Below are 25,526 nucleotides of genomic sequence, written 5' to 3' on the forward strand. Positions count from 1 at the left end.
TAAGGGGATGTTGACCCCCTAATCTGCTGTGTTTGTTCCTGTGTTACTTCTTAAAGGCGGGGTATGAGTGGCCTGACCTTGGTGTATCTGGAAGTAGGAGCTTAGATGACACATGTGTTTTGGTCACCTCTGGACCTCCTCAGACCCAAAGCTCAGTTCAGAGCCAAGCCCCGTGGGGAACAGTCAGTGAAAGTGCCCGGGAGAGGGGACTGTGGTGCCAGGAGCAGCCTACCTGGCTCAGTCTGCCTCTTCACCTTTGTGTGCTTCTGTTTCATCAACTCTTAAGTATTTTAATGATTCATCTTCTCCCTAGTTCCCAAGCTGTGGAGAACTTCAAATGAAGATATGAGACTCTTTAGGAAAATAAAAAAATTCTATAAAACATAAGATTCTTTTCCCCCTGAATTTTTATGTGCTTGGCATGACTCATTGTTTATGCCATATTCCTTACTAGAATGTAAGTTTTATAAGGGCAAGAATCTCCCTCCCTTCCACTTGTTTTTTCCTGTAGGACTGGAAGCGGTGCCTGCTAGCTTGGAGTAGTTCAGTGAGCCTTTTGTTAGATGGAATGACTGATGGAGAGTCTCTCAGAGCTTATGCAAGCCTTCTTATTCATGGTGGTTGTTGGAAATAGATGAGGCAGTTGGAGAATCAGGAAGGATTTAATGTGCTTCCTTACTGAGGCACACAGACCCTTGGATTTACATGGACTTTTCACAAGTTAGAAGCTTCCTGAAATCGAAGGTGCTCAGAAGCATGCTGTACTTAACAGATACTCTGAGTCAGTGTGGCTTGCAGTTCCTATGTAGTTCTTTGCTGAGTGGATTTCACCATCAGGGATCTGCAAACATGGAGCCCATTTGGTAGTCTCCCAGGGCGGGGTACGCTTCCATAGGGGCACTCAGGCCGAGGGCCTTGTGGATGGTCAGTGACTGATGGAGTACTTCTTGTTCTCGAAGTTCTCATTACCTGCCAGGCAGTGTTATGTTGGCAAATCCCTTACCTTCCCTGACATGGGGAGCGTTGCTGAGTTGTGCTGTTTTTCTTCTACAATTTGACACACTGACCACCCGCTTAAGTTGGAACATCGTAGCTCATTTCCAGTAGAGCCGTAGAGAGTGTGGGCACAGTGTGGTTTCTCATTGTCATCTCAGATGTAGACCTCTTTGACTTTACCTACCAAAACCTGGAACAGTTTTTAAGTAGAATTTTGCTGGGTAACTGAACACACCACTGGACTAATTCCCTATGGAGTGTGATTCTGTGATTGATTTACAGAATTTTGACAGAAGTAGAAATACTTCTTGCAAACTACATAAGTACCCAGTTCTCTCCCATATATGGAGTTACCTCATTCTGTCAGCTATTTTAAGCAACTTTCAGAATTGGTAATGGAAAACTTTTTCTTGACTACATTACTGTATATGGATTTTAATTAAAAGTAAAGCTGTATTGCTCCTTCTGACTACGACAGGAGTTAAGAGCAAATTCCCATCTGCAGAACTGCATGTTGCCTGGTGCAGTGTGGCAGCAGGTTGGTGCAGTGCAGGTCATTTCTAGGCACATACTTGGATTCTGAGGTGTTGTAAGAACTTTTATCCCTAAGATAGGTTCTCACAGCTGACTGTCCTGGAGTTTATTCTTGCTCTGTCACTTGTAAAATTCTGTCCCCTGAAGCTCACAGCTGGACTGGGACACATTCCTGCATGCTGATGGAATGGACTGGTGGCATTCCCACAGTGCTCTATCTGCTGGGCTGCGACAGCCCAGGGAGGTCTGGGCTTTTCATTAACTACAAAATGTGCTTGTTTTACTGTACAGAACAATTTTTTAGACTTGGTTTTAAAATCAGGTCGCGTCCCCATGTCTGGGTTATTATTAAACATGTTTTAAAATTTAGACCTCCTTGATAAATCTGAACACAGGTGCCTCTTTGCCATATCACGTCTATAAGGTATAGCTGGAAACACTACCTTTGGCCCAAATTCTGTGGCTTGCTGCTTTCACTCACTTTGTTACTCTGGGAAACCCTAACCTCCTCTGGGTCTAAGGTCTTCTCATCTTTATGTAGGATAATAATTGTTTTGTGGAATTACTGTGAAGATTCTTAATTCAGCATTCAGTGCATAGTCAGAGCTCGGTGAAATGTCAGCTATTGTTTTTCATCCAAATGCTAGCTTTTACCCAAGGACCGTGGCTGTCTGGGTCAGAGAAAGAGAACGGAGGTAGATCTTCTCATCCGATTTCAGGAGTAAGAGGTGTGCTGAAGAGTTCCATGAGGTGTCTTTCTGGAGCCAGGAGGGTGAAGTGCTGGAGCCCTGGCTGAGCACAGAGCCACTGGGATGGGGGTGAACAGGTCATGAATTACAGTTTCTTGTACCTTCTCCTGTCCTCTTCATGAGACATAGACATGGTCAGCTTTCAGCACTGAGAAGAAAGTTTCAGATGGGGACATCCCACTTCTTTTTTGGTTTCCTTCAAGGTCCCTAAGGAATGTGAAGTAGATGATGAGGACCAGGGAGCCAAGTGGAAGTTCCAGTGTGAGACGTGTGGTCCCAGTGGGGACGTGCTCTAGCAGTCAGAACATGACTCTAGGTACAGGTGATGAAGCCTGACCTGAGCTTCTGTCTTTGTGTTACATTTAAACTTTCAGGCTACATCAGAGAAGATCAGTAGTGTTGGGAGAATCATCACTTCCGAGTACAGGTCTCTGCTCTTCACACTGTCTGAAGGAATGCTTACTTTCTCCAGGTGTGTTTTTGCCAGTGTCCAGTAAAACACATTAAACTGTGGAAGGTTTATGCTGGAAGTTCCCTAACTTGAAGGAGGATTTAAACTCTGCCTCACAGTTAGGTTGGGGTCATTCAGAAACTACACCAAGACATCCTGGCTCTATGAGAAGCCAGGCAGTGTTGGCCGTTAGGTTGGGGTCATTCGGTGCCTCTCTGGCCTTCAAGGCTGTCATCAGGGGAGGTGACACCAAGATTCCCTGTCGGGGGCGGGTGTCCTAGGACAGATCCTAGGTAGACTAGGTCTAGGGTCCCTCTTGGCTTGTGAGAGCTTCTGGGTTCTCCAGGTCTCATTCAGGCTCTCCCACCTTCCATGTTATTCCTTCCTCCCTACCTGCCTTCCCCCTGCTGAGCCATGTGTGCACCATCAGGGGACTCAGATTTGAGTCCCATCTCACTGCTTTCCCCTCATTCTTCCACTTTAAGGTGAAGAGTGGCATGGAGAAAAACTACTAGAGTTCAGCAAGGGCATCAGGGATGCTTTATGGTAAAGAGGAAGACCCAGCAAGGCAAAGGGGAAGGCCAGCAGGCAGATACCATTTCTAGAAACTGGGAGGAGAATCCTGTTGCCTTGGCCATCTCTGCCTATGGCCTGGGAAATTGAGCATTTGCTCTGCCTGGGCATTGGGTGCTGTCCTTGTGTTGTTAGACTAGACTACTTTCTCATCAAGTAGACATTCAGAAAAACACCTTTATGTTTCGTGTTAAACCAAAACACACAACAACTTTGTCAGTTGATGCCTAGCACAGTGTCAAACTGCTAAAAAGCTAGCAAATGTTACACCTAAAATTTTTCTGGGGGAGGTAAAGGTGGGGGGTGTGGAGGAGAGTATAAAAATAAATCTTTTAGAGAATCTGGGTTGCTTGGTGGCGTGTGTATTTTTCCATGGGTGGAGGAGGTTAGAAATAGCATTACTTTTTATGGGTTTCTCAGCAGCAGCTCAGAGATTTGGCTTTGTGGGCTTGGTCTGTGTGTGTGGGTGAGGCGGCTCCGGCAGCCTGCGGGGTAGAGGCAGTGCCAGTCTGTCTGCACCCCTCCGCCTGCCTGCCCGCCCCCCCACCCCCACCCCGGCAGCTATCACCCGGATGAACAGTGCTCATGTGCGAATGTGATCTCCAAGGTTAGGCTATTGTGGGGACCTGCCTGTGGCAGCAGATGCCTCTGGAGCAGATGGAGCCTCAGCGGTCCCACAGAGTCACATGGATGTGTGTGCGAGGGCAGGTGCCAGGCGTGGGTGCTGTGATCTGGGAGACATCCTCTGGGGGTGCTATGTGTCTGCTGGCTGGACCTCCTAGTCCCTGTGAGCTGGCCTCTCCTTTGAGCCTTAATCTCAGCACGGTGGGCAGGCCATTCCTTTAGAAGGGGCCCTCAGGGGCCCCTTGAAATTTGTTAGAGTTACGTAATTCTTACAGATGGAGGTGGGTTTCCCAGTGTTTTTCAGATTCAACGCAGGAAGGAAATGGAAGGAGGTAGCCACTGGGACCGAGATTTTTAACCCCCAGGGGACCCAGGAATATGTGAATTCTTTGAAATTGTGCCTGTTATTGTAGAGAAGGCCAGGGCTTTGATGGGATTCTCAGTAAGATTTTGATCTCCGTAAAGGTGAGGTAAAGTTCAGTTAACTTGGAAAAGTCATTTTGGAAACGTAGTGAGTGTGGGGAGAGGAGGTGTTGGCAGGATGTCCGCTTTTAAGCTATGTGGCAACACAAGAGGGGACCCCCAGCTGCTGGGGTTTTTCTTTGTGGGCTTTTTCTCTTGAATTTCCCATAACGTTGTACTGGGAGTGGTTCCTGCCAGAGTCCAGTTGCCAGTGCTTGGTTACCTTTGCAAGCTTGGCGCTTGGGAGGGGGCCTGGGTACTTGCTCATCATTTGGGCTGTCTGTGGATTCATCCTGACATTTTAAAAAAAGCAAAAAACTTTTACTGATTTTTTTTTTTTTCCTTTCTTGGCTGTGCTGGGTCTTTGTTGCTTCACGTGGGCTTTCTCTAGTTGCAGTGAGCAGGGACTATTCTCTAGTTGCAGTGTGTGGGCTTTTCATTGTGCTGGCTTCTCTTGTTGTGGAGCACATGCAGGCTTCAGTGTGCACTGCTAGTGGGTGTGCCTCCCGGCTCTGGAGCATGGGCTCAGTATTTGTGGCACACAGGCTTAGTTGCCCCTTGGTATCTGGGATCTTCCCAGACCAGGGATCGAACCTGTGTTCCCTGCATTGTAAGGTGGATTCTTAAGCACCGGACCACCAGGGAAACCCCTCAGTCCGATATTTAATCAGCAGTTTTCCCCTCTTTTGCTGGGTCTGTTGTTCCATGTTCTCTACTGTTTTTCTGGAGGCTCTCGGGGGTGATTATGATAGGCCTGCAGCTGTCAGCGGACATGGAGGAAACCTTAGGTGACAAGTACTTCACCTGCACTTCCACAGGTCGCCGTGGCTTTGGCACTGCTCAGTGGTGCCCGCTTCTGCACGTTCTGTCTGAGTGGCCAGTCACCTTGAGGGAACAGGATCAGTGGGGAAGCATGCTGATGACTTGCAAACACAAAGTGTTATAGCTGCCCCAGGACTATGTGGGTGAGAGAGCCTCGGCTAGGATGGGAGTGGTACCCATGCTGACTGGGCCGCATGGTCCACTGGGAGCAGAAGTGTTTGTGTAGAGTCTGTGAGTGGAGCTGGAGGAGCCAGGAACATTACTCGGGCACCTCTCTTCCGGAGCAGAATGTCGGGGTGCCCTGGAGCCAGGGCAAATTAGAGCAGGCAGGACTTGTCCCAGACATGACCTGGGTCTGTGCTCGCTTTTTAAAAGTTCCACAGCTGCTACCTGAGATGGAAGTTCTGTTCTGTTGTAATATTTCACCTGAGCGGTTACATTCTGAGCATAATAATGCTGTGGGCTCTCTTGAGTTCTCTGCTTGAGTAGATTACCGATTGCCCAGGGCAGTGACTGGGCGAGCAGTTCTGCTTCCCGGGTGCCAGTCGGGCAGCTGCCATGTCCTGTCACCTCATTCTTCATCTCTGTGAACCCCTGTGGACTTTGTAAAGATAAGAGAATCTGCTCAGGTTCTTAAGTCATTTGAGAAAAGTTTTATGGGTCCAGGTGGGTCTGGGAAGTATTTTTTAGTGCTTTGCAAGATATGAGAGTGCTTTCCAGTTGTCATTAAGAACTTGTTGCCACTTAGTATTGTGGTATTTAAGTTAGTTACCTAATTTTTAATCTTTAATTGGTGCTCAAACATTCTGCTGCTCCCTTTTTTCAAAAAATGTGGTAGAAAATATGTAACAATTTGAAACACTGTGTACTGCTAGTGGTAATGAAAAATGGTCATGCTGCTGGGAAAACGGTAGGTTTTAACCGTTTTAAACTGTACCGTTGAGTGGTATTAACATATTCACATTGTTGTGCAGTTCCATCCCCAGAATTGGCTTTGTCTTGAAGGCCTCGAGCTCTGTTTCCATCAACCACTGACTGCTATCCCCACGCCAGCCCCTAGCATCCAGTGTTCTGCCCTTTGGCTCTTGGAACTTGACTGCTGTAGACCTGGCACTGGTGGGATCATGGAATATTTGTCATTTTGTGACTGGCTCACTTCACTTAGCATAGTGTTCTCAAGGCTCATGTTACTGCAAGTGTCAGAATTTCATTCCTTTTTAAGACTGAATAATATTCCATGGTCTGTAATAGAGCACATTTTATTTATCTATTTGTTAGTCGATGGACACTGGGTAGCTTCCATCTTTTGGCTGTTGGAAATAGTGCTTCTGTGAACATAAACACCTCTTCAAGTCCTTGCTTTCAGTTCTTTGGATATCCTCATTTAAAAAAAAGTCCCAAAATTTATTTATTTATTTTTTCCAAAATTTAGTTTTAAAAGCACACTCTCAATTAGACGCTGTTGTTATGGAATTGCTAAGTTGTGTCCAACTTTGCGATTCCATGGACTGCAGCACTCCAGGGTTCCCTGTCCTTCACTGTCTCCTGGAGTTTGCTCAAACTCATGTCCTTTGAGTCAGTGAATCCATCCAACCATCTCATCCTCTGTCACCTCCTTCTCTTCCTGCCCTGAATCTTTCCCAGCATCAGGGTCTTTTCCAAAGAATCAGCTCTTTGCATCATGTGGCCAAAGTATTAGAGCTTTGGCTTCAGCATCAGTCCTTCCATTGAATATTCGGGGTTGATTTCCTTTAGGATTAACTGGTTTGATCTCCTTGCAGTCCAAGGGTCTCTCAGGTGTCTTCTCCAGCACATAGTTCGAAGGGAAAGGCAAACCACTCCAGTATTCTTGCCTCAAGAACCCCATGAACAGTATGAAAAGGCAAAAAAGACACCATTTGGAATCCGAAAGAAAGATATACTTAAGTATGGAGGTGATCTGCTTACAATCAGCTTCCCAGGTGGCACTAGTGGTAAAGAACTCATCTGCTGGTGCAGGAGACATAATAGACTCAGGTTTGACCCCTGGGTTGGAAAGATTCCTTAGAGGAGGGCACAGCAACCCACTCCAGTATTCTTGCCTGGAGAATCCCATGGCTAGAGAAGCCTGGCAGGCTGCAGTCCATAGGTTGCACAGAGTTGGACGTGACTGAAGTGACTTAACACCCGCAAACAAACAGAGCTGGGAGCTGTCCTTTATTATCTTAAAATATTTTAGAGGTAATATCATTTAATAATGATAATAATACCAACAGGTCTCTCGTACATGTTCTGAGTGAAGCATTATTTTTTAGACAAAACTCCAGGTAGAGTCATCTTCCAGGAAAAACCCTCCTGGCCTACAAGTTGCTCTTATGTTGTCAGGGCTGCTGCTAAGGGAGACTGACAGAAAATGTGAAAAAAAAAAAATGGAAAAATTGCAGAATTTCTGGTCCGACTCTTTGTTTTTCCTGAAGATTGGAAACGTAAAATTGTGGCCTTTTATGAATAATAGTGTATTAAGAATTCCATGAGCTCTTCACCATAATGGTTTTCAGCAATCTTGTGCAGTAGGAAGGCTTTCATGTGGCAGTAGCAGCACCCGCCCTCAGGAGCCTGTCTTCAGGGCAGGGGACACACAGGCAGATCAAGAGGGATGCTCATGGTGAAGTACAGGGAGTTGTCTCAGTCTCAGCAGACCTGGGCTTCACAAGGGTGTGAAGATGCTCTGTCACCAAGACAGAAAGCTGCTGTTGGAAGAGGAGCAGGGGGACGTGAGCAGGGTCATGACCAGCTGTTGGTAATAAAGTTCATCTTGAGCCCACCTCAGAGCTCCAGCTGTGTGTTGGGCCCTCCAGGAGGCTTGGGCTCAGAGATGGCTGGGAAACAGGCCCTGCAGCCCAGGGGGTCTGATGGAAGAGACCTGCAGTCGTGTCCCTGGTGGCAGTCCACGTTGCTGTGTGCTCAGCACGTGCTGCCGAGGGGGCCCAGGCACAGAAGCCTGTGCACACCCCTCACGGAGATGGTGACATGTGAAGTGGGGCCTACAGCATGCTGTGTGTCTGCAGGTGGACACATGCAAGGAGAAAGCGTTCTGGGCAATGGCGGAGGCTAAGTGAGGGGCACAGCCATGAGAAGGTGAATATGGCTGGGGCTGAGGTGGCTTGGGAAGGAAGGTGAGAGTCAGAAGGCTGGACAAGGAAGTGGGGGCCAGACCCCAAGTATCTAAATGTTGTGTGTAGGTTGTTATGTGGTAGGGGAGACCTTTTGGGGAAGAAGGTGTCATTAGTTAAGGAAGTTGGGTCTGGGAGCCGTGGGAGGGGGTGAGTGGAGGGAGAGGCAGAGGCTGAGAAGAGCAGCCTGGAGGAGAGCGAGGAGGCTTCTCAAGGCAGAGGTGAGACAGCCTGAGCAGGCTTTGGTGACAGGAGAGGGCCTTGTGGCAAGAGGCCACGAGTGTCCACTGAGAGACACAGAATGACTTCGAGGCTTGGGTAAGTGGGAGACAAGTGAGCAGAGACAGGTGGGCTAGGAGCTGGGGATGGCTCAGCATGGGACTCCACACTGACAGGCCTGGAGGGCCTGGTGCAAGAGGCTGGAGGTCAGTCAGGCCACAGGCTGAGGCTGGGTTGGAAGAGGGATCTGGGGTTGTCAGCATGAGGCACAGTCACCCCAGAGACACCGGACAAATCCAAGGATAGGCCTCTTGGAACGGGTGTAAAGACAACAGATATGTAACTTGCTTTGTATTGTTACAGTGATGAAGGTCGATTCTGTTGTCAGGTTTTTGTCTGTTTCTCATGAACTGTCAGAAAACAGATGTCGAGCTTTAACAGTGCTGTGTATCATTTTAACTAGTCATAGTCAGCACAGCCTTAGAGACTGTCCCCTTGGCATTCCCATTATTCCTAGTATTTCCTGTCTATACCTGGACGCCTTAGGCCTGTTCCAACTCACAGCTACTCTTGTATAGATCATCTCAGAAATCACCCGAGACAGTGCACAGTATCATCAGCCTTCAATTTGGATGATTTTGGCCAGTGAACTCCTAGTTTCAAAATCCCCTTAGTATCTTGCTTTCTCTCCAAAACTACTCAGAAGTACTTTTAAGAATTTTACCCCATTTGTCAATGAGAGCTCAGTAAAGCTGGAAGAAAAAGAAACTCACCTCATCTCTAAATGTAATTGGAAAGACTTCACTGTTGATGTTCTAACATTAGAAATTGAGAATACTCAGAAGCTTTGCAGTAACTGTTCTTTCACAAATGCGTTTTAATGAACATGCTTTATTAACGTGCTACCAAAGGTAAGGATAAAATGGGGCTTGTGTTTTGTATCTCCTGGGTTGGGTCTGATAAACAAAGATGTGAGAAAGGAGCCGTTGCTTATCTTTGGACGGTGGGTGAGGGAGTGGGGACATCTTTTGGATAAAGAAGCATGCTTGTTACTTTCTTGTCTCATGTCCCGGCTGTGAAGACTTGACTTTATTGAGTGAGCTCTTACGTTTTCTGCACCATCTGCCCTCACACTGTGGAATGGGCACCTAAATTCTTATTACTGTTTTCATTTTGATCTCATATGAAACTGAGAAATGTGTATTATGAGGAGTGGACTTAACTCCAGGTTAAAATCAGATGATTGAATATTTATTTCAGAGAAAATGCTAGTAATTAATATAAACCTCTTGCAAATAAGAAAAATTCAAAGAAGATCAATTAAGTAATGCTGATGTCATTGATTCAATGCAGAGAAAATGGTAAAAACCTCTATCAAAGGAGGCAGAGAGATTAAGAAAAAATGTACCTGTATAGCTAATATCAGTTTAATCAGTTGAGTTTTTAGAAAATCTAATACAGACAAGAAACCATCAGATAAATAACTAGTTACTATCACTGTGATCTCCAAAATGTTTACTCTGTTCCATGAAGGGAGTGGAAAGGGAATAATAATCAGTTTATATTTCTTTCACATTTTGAAGTGAAGATTTACTTCTGTGGCAATTCAAATTTTTTATAGATGAAACATACTGAGTTTTACAATTCCTTAATTGTATGTAAGTAGAATATAGCACAGAATAAAATGGGCAAGTGCCCTGACCTCAATTTCTGATGACTAAAAAGATTTTTTTAAACCATCTTCTGTCATTAGCCGAAATCACATCAATAAAGGTCTACTTCATATCTGTTTAAAGGACAAGGGTTTGTTGAAATGGAAAGATTTATGTGGCCATCCATATTAGTGTTGTTTACACTAAAACTGTCTTGAGTTTATAGCAGAGGAAAGTTTAATTGATGCTAGTAGGATCAGTTATACAACTCTGTCTATTTCACACTAAAATATTGCAGAAATAGTAACAGTTTTAATAATCTGAAAAAAGGAACCAGAAAGGAATCAGTCAGTACTGTGACTGCACATGAAAAATGCTTTAGAAACCATTGCTACAAGGTGAATTGAAGGTCATAGTAACACTTCTGCAACCATGGTGACAGTAACAAAGCACTAAGACTCACTGACATAACTGTCCTGCTTAGAAGCATTTGAGATGCCAGCTAGGAAAAAGTGAACAAGCACGCAGCTTTGGCAGAAGAACTGAAACGCTGGAAAACAGCAGCCACCACTTCGGCATTTGGCAGGTGGGGGCCTCTAGAAACACAGTCAGCCCTCCTGAGGAACTTGGGCTCTGTTCTTCTCTGCGACACCTCAGCATGCTGTGCTGCCTGGTGTTTTCCACATTATGGTGAGGGCCCCATCACCTGAACTGCTTAGTGGTTGCTTTAAATATACTCTGAGCTTGCACTATAATATACATTGTGTATATAAAGGAAGTCCATTCCAGAGTGCATATTGATAACCTCTCACAGGGACTTAAATTATATCCTGTTGGGACTTCCCTGGTGGTCCAGTGGTTGAGAATCCACCTTCCAAAGCAGGGGATACAGTTGGACCCCTGGTTAGGGAACTAAGATCCCCATACTGAGAGGCAATTGGAGAGCCCACTCACCACAATGAAGACACAGCACAGCCACAAAAAATCACATTCTGTTCACTTTCTCCTTTGTCCCTGTCATATGATGGGTAAACTGAGGATGGAAGAAGACGTGAGGCGTGCTCTGGTGTCTGTGAGGACTCTTACAGTGTTAGAGGGATCATAGGTTGCAGCACGTCAGACTGTTCAAGGAGTCATAAATATATGTAAATATATTAGTAAGACTTAGTTCTGTCATTTGTCTAGTTCTCTAATCACTTACTTCAGACCCTCTCAGAGAATGTTATCTTTGATTTACAGTTGAATGAAAAACATTGACTCCATCTTTTTGGAACTTGAGTTGTCAGTGGAGAAAGCATAAATAAGACCAGGATTGAGAGTTATTAGTCGGCCACTGTAACACTTTGCAAAGGGAAAGACAGATGAGGTGAAACCATCTGGGCTTCATCTGTCTCTGTCCCGGAGAGTGCTGCTCACCTGCAGACCTACCCAGTCCTGAGCCGCAGGAATGGCTGCAGAGATAGTTACAGAAAGAACGGATGGCTTTCAACCACAAGATGAAAACTCTTCCTTACGAAGTTGGATGCTTGAGCTTCTCAGGGTGAAGAATCATGCTCAAGAACAGGCTTCCTGTCACCTCAGGAAGAAACACGCTCTGTCTAACCTTTTATGAGAGTGTTGGGGTCATGGTGGAGGTGCAGCCTCCTCTGGGGAACCACTGTGACATTCTGTGTGTTCAGTTTAGGACCACAGGATTGGCTCTTGGCCATGTGTGTGTCCAGTCGTATGGTTCTTATGCACTGCTGGATGTGATGGGCTCATGAACTGGGTGGGACCATGCCCCAGGGGAGTCCTCGTCACTGTGTGTGGCTGTAGGAGTGAGTGAGGTCCTGACAGTTATGATGGAGGCGTCCATTTCTTCCACAGATCATCAAACTGCATGAGTTTGTTTTCTCATGATTCTCAGCAGACTTAGTCCCATGATCCTCACAGAGTTAGAGCAGCTGGGGTTCCTTCCTGTCCATGGTTCTCCATAGAAAGTGTTAATACTTGAAGTGCTTAACGTGTTTAGCTTGTAGTCAGTGTGACTGGGCCAAGGGGTACCCACATTAAATATTTCTGGATGTGTCTGCGAGAGTGTTTCCAGATGAGTCAGACTCAGTAGATGGCCTCCCTGCTGTGGGTGGACGTCGTCCAGTCCATTGAAGGCCTGCAGAGAGCAGAAGGGAGAGGAAGGGGGAATCTCACTCCTCTGCTTCCTGCCTGCCTGCTTCAGGTGTGATATCCTGCTCTGGGCTGGCGTTGACATTAATGGTTCTCAGGTCTTCGACTCTGCCTCTTCTCAAGCCTTTGACAATCCTAGCTTCCCTGGGTCTGCAGCTTGCAGACGGCAAATCAAGGGACTTCTTCATAATTGTGGAACCAGTTCCTCATAATAAATCTTTCTCCTTTCTCTGTGTGTATCCTATTGGTCCCATTTCCCTGGAGAATTTATAGCAGCAACCTCTTCATTAACCTGACTGTTTATAGTCTGTGTTCTCCTATCTCAGCATCTGCTTATTCGTGGGCAGCAGCAAAACTCTTAGTGAGATAGAAAACTAAGTTGAAGTCAAATGCTGTATATATTTTAAGAAGTTACAGTAGACCACAAAAATGAAACGGCCTGCGTAAGGACTGTCACTGCCAGCACCAGTGGGCACGTCAGAGGCCTTGCTCTGCACCTCAGCCCCTGAGAGTCCACCCACACAGGGATTTTAGCTTCCTGAGGCTGACTAAACTCTGAGGTATTTTCTCAGTTTCTAGGCAGTGGACTGCGTATCAAGCCTGGATGGACTTCGGATCCCTCCAGAGAGTGCGTGTGAGCAGTGGCGTGAACACTCGTGCTCCTCCTCCTCCTCCGGCCAGTTTGTATTCACAGGTGTCCTCACACCTCTCAGCTTAGGCTCAGTCTCATATGCTCCAGGAAACAGAATGATGAACAGTACTGTCAGCAGCAACGCACCTCTGCTACCAGGAGGGGCCTTCAAAAGCAAAATTAGTTGTTGGTTTTTTCATTTTTTAAATTCGTTCACTCGTTCATTCACTCGACAAATATTCCTGAGAACTTGATTAGTCATGGCAAAGGCCTTCACAGATGGAGCGAAGTGGTTGGATAGGCTGTGACTTGGGCAGGTGCAGGCTTGCTTGGGCGCGCGAGTGGAGGGAGCTGTAGGGACCCGGCTCATACCTGTGGGGCCTCGGCACCTGTCACCTCACCGTAGGTCCAGCCCTACTTTCTCCCAGGGCACACCCGGCAGACTGGCCTAGTCTCAGTCACAGCTGCTCTGTTCCAGACCTCAGTACCTCATATCTCAGGAGTCCTGGGAGCAGTGAGCATCACATTCAGTGTAAATGTGGTTTAAGAATCCTGAATTTTAACAAAGCAGTGTTTCTGAGGAATAAAAATGTGTCATCTCATGACCAATGTAATTTTCTCCTCCATTCTTTTAAAAAAATGTTTATTTTGATTATTTATCTGGCCGTGCCAGGTTTTAATGGTGGCACGTGGGATCTTTGATCTTCACTGCAGTACACAGTATCTTCAGTTGTGGCGTGTGGGATCTAGTTCTCTGGCCCAGTGCATTGGGAGGACAGACTCTTAGCCCTTGTACCACCAGGGAAGTCCCTCTCTTGCATCCTTAAGCTTACAGTTTTATTTTTGAACACTGTTTGTTAGGCTTGAGGTGGATGCAGTGTCCCAAGGAGAGGCTACATCATAGGGTGTTTCCTGTTTACTAGGGAAATAATGCCCCGAAGTCTGTTGGCCTAACTGATTACAGTACTTTTTAGCCAGTGAGATAAAATTTTGGAAAATGTTCAGTAAAACAAAATTTTCCCTGCTATGCTACCAAAAAAGAAGTGCTTGACGTTGGGTATTTTAGTTCCGACAGTCCTCATGTATTTGTTGTGTGCTATTAAGGGCTCAACTAGAGACACGGATGTGTGGTGAAGTTCAGAAGTTTCCTGGCCTCAGGGTGCTGGATGGTGGAGTGGATGGAGAGAATAATAAGGCATTTCTGAAGCCTGATGTTTTGCTTGGCTTGTGTCTTAGGAGTTCACAAGATATGGCAAACGGTAACAGCAATGTTGTGTGTGAATAAAGTGACCTGGGGGTTGACTGCTGACATTATCCCTGGATGTGTTCTCTGTGTGTTTGAGATTCTGCGACGCATACTCTTTTCCTGTTGCTTTTGCCAACCCCCTCGGGGGATCATATGGCTTGAGATGAGTATAGATGATGGAAACTTGACTTATAAAACATTTTTAGCATCTAGAAATGTCTAGGTTGCTGCTGGGAGGCTCTTGCCATGTGGACAAACTGTAGCTGATCCTGTGTGTTGGTGTGTGTGCGTATTGAGTCTCAGTCAGCAGTAGTTTGAATGTGGTGTTCTATGGCTTGTGTTTCCTCTCCTCTATCTCCAAAGAGATATAGAAATTGAATACATTTAGATGTGAGAAGAGAACTACTCATGTAGAAGTTGTGCAAATGCTCAGCATGATTGGAATACTGTTTCACACCAGACCTCATTGTGTTACAGAAGAAGAAATAGTACAATTATCTTACGGTTCACTTTCAGATTAAATCATAACTTTAGGATATTTTTTTCTTTTAAAAAGTGACTACTTCACTAAGAAGTTTTAGATGAATGTCACCTTCCTTCTTCATTCTTTTCACATTGCAAGTGAATTTTCAGGTGTCAGTATTACCTCATTCAGTTCAGTTCAGTCGCTCAGTTGTGTCCGACTTTTTTCGACCCCATGAACTGCAGCACACCAGGCCTCCCTGTCCATCATTGGGGTTTACTCAAACTCATGTCCATTGAGTCAGTGATGCCATCCAACCATCTCATCCTCTGTTGTCCCCTTCTCCTTCTGCCTTCATTCTTTCCCAGCATCAGGGTCTTTTCAAATGAGTCAGCACTTCGCATCAGGTGGCCAAAGAATTGGAGTTTCAGCTTCAACATCCGTTCTTCCAGTGAATATTCAGGACTGATTTCCTTTAGGATGGATTGGTTGGATCTCCTTGCAGTCCAAGGGACTATCAAGAGTCTTCTCCAACACCACAGTTCAAAAACATCAATTCTTCGGCACTCAGCTTTCTTCATGGTCCAACTCTCACATCCATATATGACCACTGGAAAAACCATAGTCTTGCCTAGCAGACCTTTATTTCGTCAGCAAAGTAATGTCTCTGCTTTTTAATATGCTGTCTAGATTGGTCATAGCTTTTCTTCCAAGGAGCAAGTGTCTTTTAATTTCATGGCTGCAGTCACCATTTGCAGAGATTTTGGAGCCCAAGAAAATCAAGTCTGTCACCGTTTCCATTGTTTCCCCATCTGTTTGCCATGAAGTAATGGGATTGAATGCCATGATCTCAGTTTTTTGAATGTTGAGTTTTAAGCCAGCTTTTTCACTCTTCTCTTTTATCTTCATCAAGAGGCTCTTTAGTTCTTCTTCACTTTCTTCCATAAGGGTGGTGTCATCTGCTTATCTGAGGTTATTGATATTTCTCTCGGCAATCAGTTCCAGCTTGTGCTTAATCCCCCCCGGCCTCAGTGTTTCTCATGATGTACTCTGCATATAAGTAATACTCTGCATAACAAGCAAGATGACAATGTACAGCCTTTACGTACTCCTTTTCCTATTTGGAACCAGTCTGTTGTTCCATGTCCAGTTCTAACTGTTGCTTCCTGACCTACATACAGATTTCTCAAGAGGCAGGTCAGGTGGTCTGGTATTCCCATCTCTTTCAGAATTTTCCGCAGTTTATTGTGATCCACACAGTCAAAGGCTTTGGCATAGTCAATAAAGCAGAAGTAGATATTTTATTAGTCATTGTCATTTATCCTGATCACCCTTTGAAGCCATTTTTAAAATTTACTCTTAAACTTTTTAAAAATATTGCATTTTACCTTGCTTTCAGTCCTGGAAAATCATATGTAAATGGCACTGTTTGAAGCTTGTCCTATCCTTCTTAGTGATCTTGGAGGAGTCAGGCCCACAGGCTGGGGGCTGGCAGAGTCCTTTAGTACAAGTTCAGTGCTAGCTCTTTCTCAGTTCATGCTGAATTATTTCTGAGGTTTCAATGACAGATTTGTCCTAGTGGCTCTTCTTTTAACAAACTCTGGCTATTTCATTCTGTATAGTAAGCTGAGGAATATACATTTTAAAATGCTAGTTTTGGCTCATCCTGAAAGGGTGAAATGTTGGTCAAGGTGACTGTCAGTTTGAGGCTGTCAGCTGGGAGCACATCAGGACTGGACCAGAAATGGCTTAAATAGGAAATAATTGTGACAAATGGTCTCCTCTTAAAAAAATAATCACTCAATCTGAATACTTAGCAAGAGATTTTTGTCATCAGAAGAATATCTGTGGTAGTGTTATTAACTCGAGAGGAAGTTAAGTCTTTTTCTTTAGAACTGAGCAACCACAGAAATTGGATATATTCAAAAACTTCCATTACAAGTAAGGTAATGGAAGTCAGAGACCTTAGTGACTTGCTAAGGTCAGAACCTTATGATGCAGTGGAGTGAACCTGGAAGCGAGAGCCTTCACTGTGGCCTGTGCCCTTGCAGACCTTGTCCTGGAAGATGTGGATGAAGGGTGTTACTGGGCCAGGTGAAAATGATATTTTTAATGATTGCTAGGAAAATTCTGGTTGCACACTTTTTATACCATAATTGATGTAAGAACAGCCTGCTTTCTTATTTGCCTGCCAGCTCATTGTTCAGTTAAAAAAAAAGTGTATCTTTTTAGTTTGGTCTTATGGAATAGCCGTGAGATTGTCAGTACTCTCAATAGTGTATAGAAGTGAATTCTGGGGCTTTCCTGGTGGCTCAGTGGTAAAGAATCTGCCTTCCAATGCAGGAGACATGGGTTTGATCCCTGATCTGGGTAGATCCCACATGCCTCGGAGCAGCTAAGCTTGTGTGCCACAACTGTTGAGCCTGCTTTCTAGAGCCTGGGAGCTGCAACTACTGTAGCCCGGGCACCCTAGAGCCCACGCTCAGAAACAGGAGAAGCCACCACGGTGAGAAGCCCACGTACCACGACTGGAGAGTAGCCCCCACTCACCGCAACTAGAGGAAAGCCTACGGAGCAATGAAGACCCAGCACAGCCAAATAAATTAATTTTTCTTTTAAAGTGAATTCTGTCAGATTTGTTGATTAGTTAGTAGAAAATGCTTAAGAACAAGAGCATTTTGGTAACTAGAGGGTCAGATTTTAGGGACATGCATAAAAACACTGTATATTATAGTAATCAAGCACAGTAAAAACCAAGCATTTGACTTATAGGTGAACCCTTCTTCCCTTAAATGAGCTGTGCCATCTTGGTCTGCAGCTGAGGAGTCCAACACTAACACTTTCTAAGGGAAGTGGCTCCAGTAGACACATCAGGAGTAGTGAAGCCCCCTGGCATCTGGACTCTGTAGAAGCTCAAGACGTTTACTCTCCTGCCCTCAGCACACATGACCATGCGTGGTATGCCCAACATCCTGAAAAGCTGTGGTGGACCTGGTGGCTGGGAAAACCTGGAGTTTGACCCTTCTGTAGACTTATCCCCACCAAAGTGCCCAAGCCCGACCGAGGAAAAACCAGCCCCTCCTGTGAATCCCAAGTGTGGGTATGGGGCCGCCTGTAACTGGATTTTACTCAACCTGAAGCACAGCTTCCCCTGTTCAGATGGCCTGTGTGTGAGCTTATACCGGTAGATGTAGAATGAATTTAAAGGATCAGCTGGCACCTGGAAGGGGTTGGCCCTGTCTGCTTAGTGCGTTGGGAGCAGGGTGTGCTGACTTCCAGGTGTGTTAATACAATCTTTGTATTGTGTTTCAGGTGATACCTGTTCTTGAATATCTGAAACAAAGGGCATAGCCACTGTTGTTTTTTGTTTTTGTTTTCTACTATGTGATTTCTATGAGGCTGAAAGACTTCCCCAGTAGGAGTGAAGTCTAATATATACTTTGGTATGTGTGCTTCTCATGCCTGTACAGAAAAAGTTCAGTTTATGTTTGTGTGAAAGACTGAGCACTACCCACACTGGCAAAGGCAGAAATAATAAAGTCAGTTTTAGAACTTCAAGAAGAAAACCTGAAGCCTAGAGAGGCTGAGTGGCTGCAGGGTCTTGTAGCCGCCAGTCTTGAGGGAGGAGCAGACACAGCTCTCCTCCCAGTCCAGGGCTGCTGGTGTCCCTGAGGGGCTGTCCCCTGCCACCGGCACCTTGCCATCCCTGCGATTCAGCTCACAGTGGGGGGAGCGGGAGGAGGGGCATTGTGCTGTGGTGAAGGTGGCCTGCTCCAGTTCATTATGGCAGGAATAGGGTGCAGTCAGTTACTTTCACTTAGCAGGGTGGTCTCAAAACGAAACTTTGGAATTCTTAAAGATTAGTTTGCATGAAACAGGGAGCGGGAGCTTTGGAAAGTCTTGTCCCAGCAAGTCCAGGCTCTGGTCCAGAAGTGACCTGTAAGCATAGAGGCTAGAGTTTTTGCTTCCATGTGCCTGTCTGGGAGTGGCGCTGACTAGTGACAGGTCCTGCTTTGTTTTCTTAGGAAATCATAATATAACTAATGGAAAATACCCTTTCACTCCTAAACACATAGTTTTTATTTGTAAGCAGTATTTTATCTTTGTAACATTTGAAATAATAAAAGCAAAAAAATTTAGATACAAAGGAAAGGGCAGATTTCATTATGGGGCCATTATTCATATAAGGGCTGTTATTTCATTATTGTAGCATAACCACTATTTTCATTTTTGTGCAGTTCAGTTTTTTAATATTTCAGAGTCTATAACACATGCTTTCTACAAGGTCATAATCATGGCCTTGAGAAGAGTTCATGGTCTTTGGAGGCAGAAATGCCTGGGTTGGATTATGTGGCCTGTCAGTTCCTAGTTCTGCATTGTTGGGCAGGTCCCTTCATTTTGCATTTCAGTTTCTCCATCTGCAGAATGAGGCAAACCTTGAACTCACAGACGATTCTTGTAAAGTGGAAAAGGGTTGTACAGGAAGTGCCTGGCCTTTGTGGCCTGTCAGGGCGTGCCTTTCCCTGCTTAATGTCCTCCCTTTGCATGTGTGTTTTGCTGCCTGGTCTGAAAGGAAATGACCACCTTCTTTATAAGATGAGTCCCTACTTCCTATGGCTGGCCATAGAGAATGTTCACACAGGGAGTTGAGACTGAGTGACTTGGGGCCCTGAGGGTCTCTGCATTTTGGAGGGGCCTTTGCTTTGCTGACCTGTATTGAGGTCAGAGGAGCAGAGGGTGCTATGTCCTTTGGTATTTTCTAGCCTGTGGAAGTCATCCAGCCTTTTCTCTAGCATCCTGTGGAGGACTGAGATGAGTCAGCCCCGGTAAACACAGGGGCCAGATTGAAAGGAAGTACGTGTTCTAGTTACTGATACGTAGTTTCCTGAGCTGCCAACCCACGTGTTGGTGCCTGAACTTCAAGTCTGGTGTCAGGTGTTTACCAGGCCTGTCTGATGTGTCCAAAGTGATGGACAAGCCTTTCCTTGATTGCTCAGATAAGATGTATGGTGTGGGGTCAGGATTTGGAACCTGGAGGTATAGTGGGACCTATCCTATTTATAGGTGCTGACCAGGAGGGCTCCCTGGAGCAGGCATGCAATGGGCTGCACAGGGCACTGGGGTGCCAGAGGCCTGGCATAGCCATGGGGAGCCTGGTCACTGTGGAGGGGCACCTCCTGCTCCTGTTTGGGGAAGGGGGGAGCTCTGGTCCCTGGGTGAGGTAGTGCCGGAGTGGCTTAGCTTTTACAGACAAGACTTGCAGTATTTGTTAACAGGAAGCTGGCATCATGTAAACTCTGGGAGAAGTTCTGGGGAGCTTAGACAAAACCGTGCTATGTTCAGAGCAGTGCCAGTCCCCTTCCGGGGACTCGCTGCTAAGCTGTGGGTCCCTCTTGCTGCTGCCAAACACTGTGTTGAGGCCTGGCTGGGCACAGCTGGGGCGCACGCTGGCCAGTCACATGTGATGTGAACATGTGTTGTCCCAAATTACACTGTTCTTGAAATTCTGGGGGGGATTTCCTTCTCAAATTCTAGGATGGAATGCTTAGAGTGATGATTTTATATAGCATGTTGGCATTTTAAGTGGTTTGTAGCTTAAAAAAAGGTGGAGCTTGATTTCCTTAGAAAAGTGAAATTAGTTTTCCAAACCCACTCCAGTGAGTGTGAGAACATCCGAGTCGCCCTCATCACCCACTGTACTCCTGCCACAGGTGTGGAAGGGTGTGTGTGTGTGGCTGTGGGAGAGGAATGTTGGGCCAGATTCTCTTGCTGGAAGTTAAACACATTTCACTAGAAGTTGTGGAGCTTTCGCGTTTAGGGTGTGCCTGTTTGATATCTTAAGGCGAAAACATTAAAATTTTTTTCTTCAGAATTTTGGTTTTAGAACACCTGTTTCTTTCATCATCAAGTTAAGTGGCAGCTGCCCCTGAAAACCTCCATGCTTCAGAGGAAGAGAAAGGCCCCGTAACTGACTTCATGGGCTGAGGTGTGTAAGACAGGGACTGGAGCAGTCTTGTATCAGACCTGGATTTGAGACTAAAGTCCTCTGTGGTACCACTTCCAGTTTTTACTTGGGAGGCCAGGCTGATGTGATCATTACAAGTGAATTCCAATGAGACATTACAACTTACGGACTCCAGTGGATGCTGTCGGTGATGTCTGTATGTTTTAGGGTCCCAATGAATGGTGTAGAAACAAAGGAAAGTCCAGTGCCTCTGGGTCCTAGGGGGTGGTGTTCCCCTGGGAGGGGTGGGTTGAAAGACCGCCTGCCTGTGTTCACCTGGTGCCTCCATGCTCAAGTAGCTGGCTATGTCTGGAGAGGGGCGCCTGCCTTGCCGGAGTGCATGGAAACAGGAACAGCTGGTGGCAGCCTGTCTGGCTGCTCCGGAGGAATTCTGCCCTCCCAAGGCCTGGCTTCAGGCCCTGGCTTGTCTCAGGAGAGCCAGCAGGTGCCTTCTTCCGGGTGAGGCTTTTTGGGGTCTAGAAGGCGAACTGGTGCTTCTCTTGCCATGCTGGCACCCTTCCTTGCCTGCCCAGCTTCTCGAGGTGGGGCTTGTGGTTTTGGTGGGGACCTGGGAGCCAGAGGGGCAGCTCTGCTCCAGTGGCTTTTTGTCCTGAGGACGTGTCTCTGGAGTCAGCCACTAGCACCATCTAGAGACAGAGCCGTGATGCGGGGCCAGGCCCTGTCCTGGGTGGCTGTTGCCTGCTGTGGTCAGCTCCCTCCAGACCTGTCCCAGTGAAGGTGCCTACGACCACCTCTGCTTATTTTTGGTGCACATATTTGAGAACTGGCCATGAGGTGAAAGCTCAAGCGATAGCAGGTTTGAATTTGGTATTATGATTTAATCTTTATGTTATCGACCTCTGTACCCTAGGATTCTCTTGTTGTAGTAACGCTAAGCAGGATTGTTCAAATAAGTGAAGCAGATGCCATGTGTCCTGTTTTAACGGGGGATCTTGGCTGCTGCTGAGTCTCTCTGGAGAACTCCATCTGATCACACCACAGCTGAACACCTTTTCCAGTCAGAGCTGGGTGTGCATGGGTGTGGTGAACTGGGAGCTGGCCGCTAGTTGGAGCTCAGAGACCATCCAGTAATTAGCTGCATGGCTTTGAGCAGCTCACTCCCCAGAGTCACACAGCGAGCACCTGGAGGCCTCTGTATCTTCTCCATTTTTGCGTCCTCAGCAGCTAGTGTGTGCCTGACTGGAGTGGGTACTCAGCCAGACAGTAGAGAAGGTGGCAGAGCCTAGAGTGTGGCGCTCAGAGGAGTCTGGTCTCAGGAGGGGGCAGGAGAAAAGATTTCTAGTCCATCAGATTTTTAAGTGTTGCCTGTCAAACCCCCTTCTTGGAGATTCTTAATGTACCTTTAGCATACTAGAGGCTCTGAGAAGTTTGGCAGCAGAGAAAACAGTAGTGTTGTTTAACCCAGAATCTCCTTAAACGTGTTTGACCCAAGAACCGTCTCCATTTGACTCTGCTAAGCCTGGGGGAGCTTTTGCTAGACCAGGTGACCTTGAAGGAGACTTCCTTCTGGAACATTCTGGAATTTGAGAGCAGGGGTGGGAGGATGGGACGTATTTAGAGGGGTAATGAGGTGGCAGAAGGTTTGGGGCATGGGTAGGGGTTGGTGGGTTAATCTCTACACAGGGCTCAGACCCCAAATTCCTCAGTTAAACCTGGTAGGCTCTGCATCCACAGCACAAACAGGGGTCTGGGGTGAGGTGTGTATCCCTGGAGCTGAACTCGTGTTGAGGAGGTGTGTGTTTCATCCTTAGTGAACCAAAGGGTGGTGGATAGAATGACCACGTTTCTGTTGTACTCGTGCCCTTTCTCCTGTTTTCAACAGATTGTAAGTTTCTTGAAGGGAAGAGTCAAAACTCTAAAACTTGCCAGGCACAGTTGCTGCTTATCTACCTGCCGTGGAGTGAATGGTGAAGGTGCTGAGATGCTGTGTGGAGACTTGGCCTCCCTGGCCCCTCCTTTATCCACTAGAGGGCAAGTGGGAGGGTCCTCCTCCGACAGCCACACTGGCAGTGGGCTTGGTGATCCCTCACCGCTGTCTCTGGGGATCCATGCCCCCAGATCCCAAGGTTTGTCTCCACCCCTTTCAGATAAGAACATATAAATGTGATTATGTTGAGAAGCTAAAGCATTTGAATAAATCAGATGCTTTTGCCCAGCCCTAGAATAAAGGCTGTAGTTATTTTAACAACAACAGCAAAAATCCTGCAGTCTTCAGCTATTTCTGGAAGTAACTGGTAATTAGCATGCCATTTGTAATTCATTGCCGTCTCCGGCTGTTTGTTTCCTTGTTCCAAAGCAGCCCAGTTTGGGAGACTGGGTTTATTTTGTTTGGAAATATGATTTTGTGGCGATCTCCAGAATGGCATCGCGAGATTAATGGTTTTCTGGAGCTGTAGTTTGCCAAACCTGGGGACTCATTTCCAGCAGCCCTGTGGAGGGAAGTGACGGCTTGCTGGGGTGGTGTTGACTTTCCAAGAAAAGCGCTAGAAGCAACTGCTTCAGGATGGTTTGATGCTACCTGATTTTCCAGGAGGAGAACAGGTAATTGGGGGCAGATTTAAGAGGCTTCGTCATTGAACTTGTTGCAGATTATTCTCTGCATATACAATGCACATATATTGTTCTGTGCATCTCTTGATAAAAGGGTTTAGTTATATGGGCTCTAGACTCTAATAGTAAAAGAATTAAAATGGTCCTAGTTCTGTAAGATACGGTGGTAAGAAGACCTAACTTAGATTGTACAGAGGCCAGAAACTATGGCCTGGACATGTTGTCAGCAGTGAGAGTTGTTTCTGGGTTTTTAGGTGAAGGTGAACACTTGAAAGGGTTTGGGTGCAGTTCTGTACTATGGGAGTGGAAATGTAGGCACCTGTATCAAGATGGTCATTGTGGACCCCAATGCAGAGGTTCTCCCACCAGGGCTGTGGGCAGCTTCCAGGTTTCCATGCACAGCCCCAGTCTTGGTTATTGAAGGCAATAACCAAGATTATTGGTTATTGGTTATTGGTCTGAGATTTTCCAGAAGTCTGGCACAGTTCAGGCTGTGGGCTGGAGTGCTGGGGAGAGTGATGGGGAGGGGTTGGGAAGTGGGTGTCTCCCAGAGTCCCTTGGTATAAGGAGGTCAGCCAGCTTCTCTGTTAAACCAAGAGGGTTCAGCCCTTTCAGTTTTGCCTGGTGCACACTTAGGAAAAAGTATTCCTTCTTAGTTTCAAAGTATGATATTCAAGAATAATTTATGTTTTCTGAAACTACTTGTCATGGAAACAGACTTGAGGGTCGAGGACTGGCAAACCAAGTAAGGGTCCTCTGAAGATGAGGGGTGTATACAATGTGGGAGACAGGGTCGTCTAAGCTGCAGCTGATACAGAGTTTAAAAACTATTATTAAGACAGTATCATCACATGGTTCAAAAATAAAATGAGGTGTCAAAAAGTATTGACTCAGAAGCCTACCCTGTCCACTCTGTGCCTGTCCTGTCTTAAAATCACCGTCATTAGTTTCTTATGTGTCTTTCTAGAATCATTTCATTCACTCATGAAGGACTTGAAAATGTGTTAACCACCACCACCTCTGTGTATCTAGAAGGTGTCACCCCCATTTTCCTGAACCGCTTTTTATATTTGACGTGGTTTGGAGATCCTTCACATGAGCACACAAAAAACTTCCTTCTCTCCCCTCCTCTCCTCTTTACAGCTGTCTCATGTCCCATTTAATAGATGCTCTGTCATTTATTGAATCATTTCTCTATTGATGAACATGTGTCTTAATTTCATTGTATTGAATTGCAATACAATTCAAAGTGTGCCTTCAGGATAAGTTCCCAGAACTGGAGTTGTCAAGTCAAAGAGCACGTGCATTTGTGGTTTTGGCTGACACTGCCTGTCGCCCTCTGTGGGGGTGGCACCAGCCATAGGTGAGGGGCCCTGTTTGCCACATCCTCAGGAATAGACTGTGTCACCACGTGGTTTCGGAGCTTACCAACCTGATAGGTGGAAAATGGTATCTAAATGTAGTTTTAATTTATATTTCTATTGTTATGATATTGTGTATCTTTCATATGAATTTTAGTGCCCTCTGTATGTGTAGACTGTTGCACTTTTTTTTCCTCTCTTGAATTTCTAGGAGCATTTTATATGTTTGAGAAGTAGATTTTGTGATAAAACTTACACCTACTGTTTCCAAATTTTTGTCATTTGTCTTTAAACTTTGATTTTTACCAGGCTGAAGTTTTTGATGTCTATATGGTTATATTATCAGTCTTTTCTTTTGTGGCTTCTGGATTTTGTGTTCATGTTTGGAAGGAATTGACACCACGGCTGTAGAACCACTCTGTTATTTAGAATTAACTGGTTTTAGAGATTCTGTTAGTTTCCCCCAAATAACACAGGTTATTCGAGTTGTATTTGCCTTTTGTTTCCTGTATACTTTGCTTTTGTCCTCTCTGCTTCACTTTATTTAATATAATAAGATATCTTTACTGCATTTTTCCAGCTCCCATAATTGGAAAGATACTATAGTTGCCACCTGGAGCAGATATGCTCTCAGTCTGGTGGGTTAAGCTTGTTGGTGTACTGACCTGGAGGCCTCCAAGTGACTGGCCTTGCTCTGCCATTCACCCTGGTGTGCACGGGCCGTATCAAAGGGCAGACACCGAGCTCTGCTGGGAAGCGGGCTCTGAATGTGGCTCCAGGGCCTCAGAATGCTGGGAGAGGCTGCCTTGTCCATGATAATCCAATTCCTAGTAGATTATCATCTGTGCATTCT

At 45.9% G+C, this 25,526-nt stretch overlaps 1 protein-coding gene across 1 annotated transcript in view; it reads left to right on the forward strand.

Annotated features, from left to right (window-relative positions):
- The window catches only part of LDLRAD4 (low density lipoprotein receptor class A domain containing 4), a 160,890-nt gene that overhangs the window by 37,598 nt on the left and 97,766 nt on the right, over positions 1-25,526 (forward strand).

Source organism: Capra hircus, chromosome 24 (genome assembly GCF_001704415.2).
Source record: "Capra hircus breed San Clemente chromosome 24, ASM170441v1, whole genome shotgun sequence".
NCBI classification, from domain to species: domain Eukaryota; kingdom Metazoa; phylum Chordata; class Mammalia; order Artiodactyla; family Bovidae; genus Capra; species Capra hircus.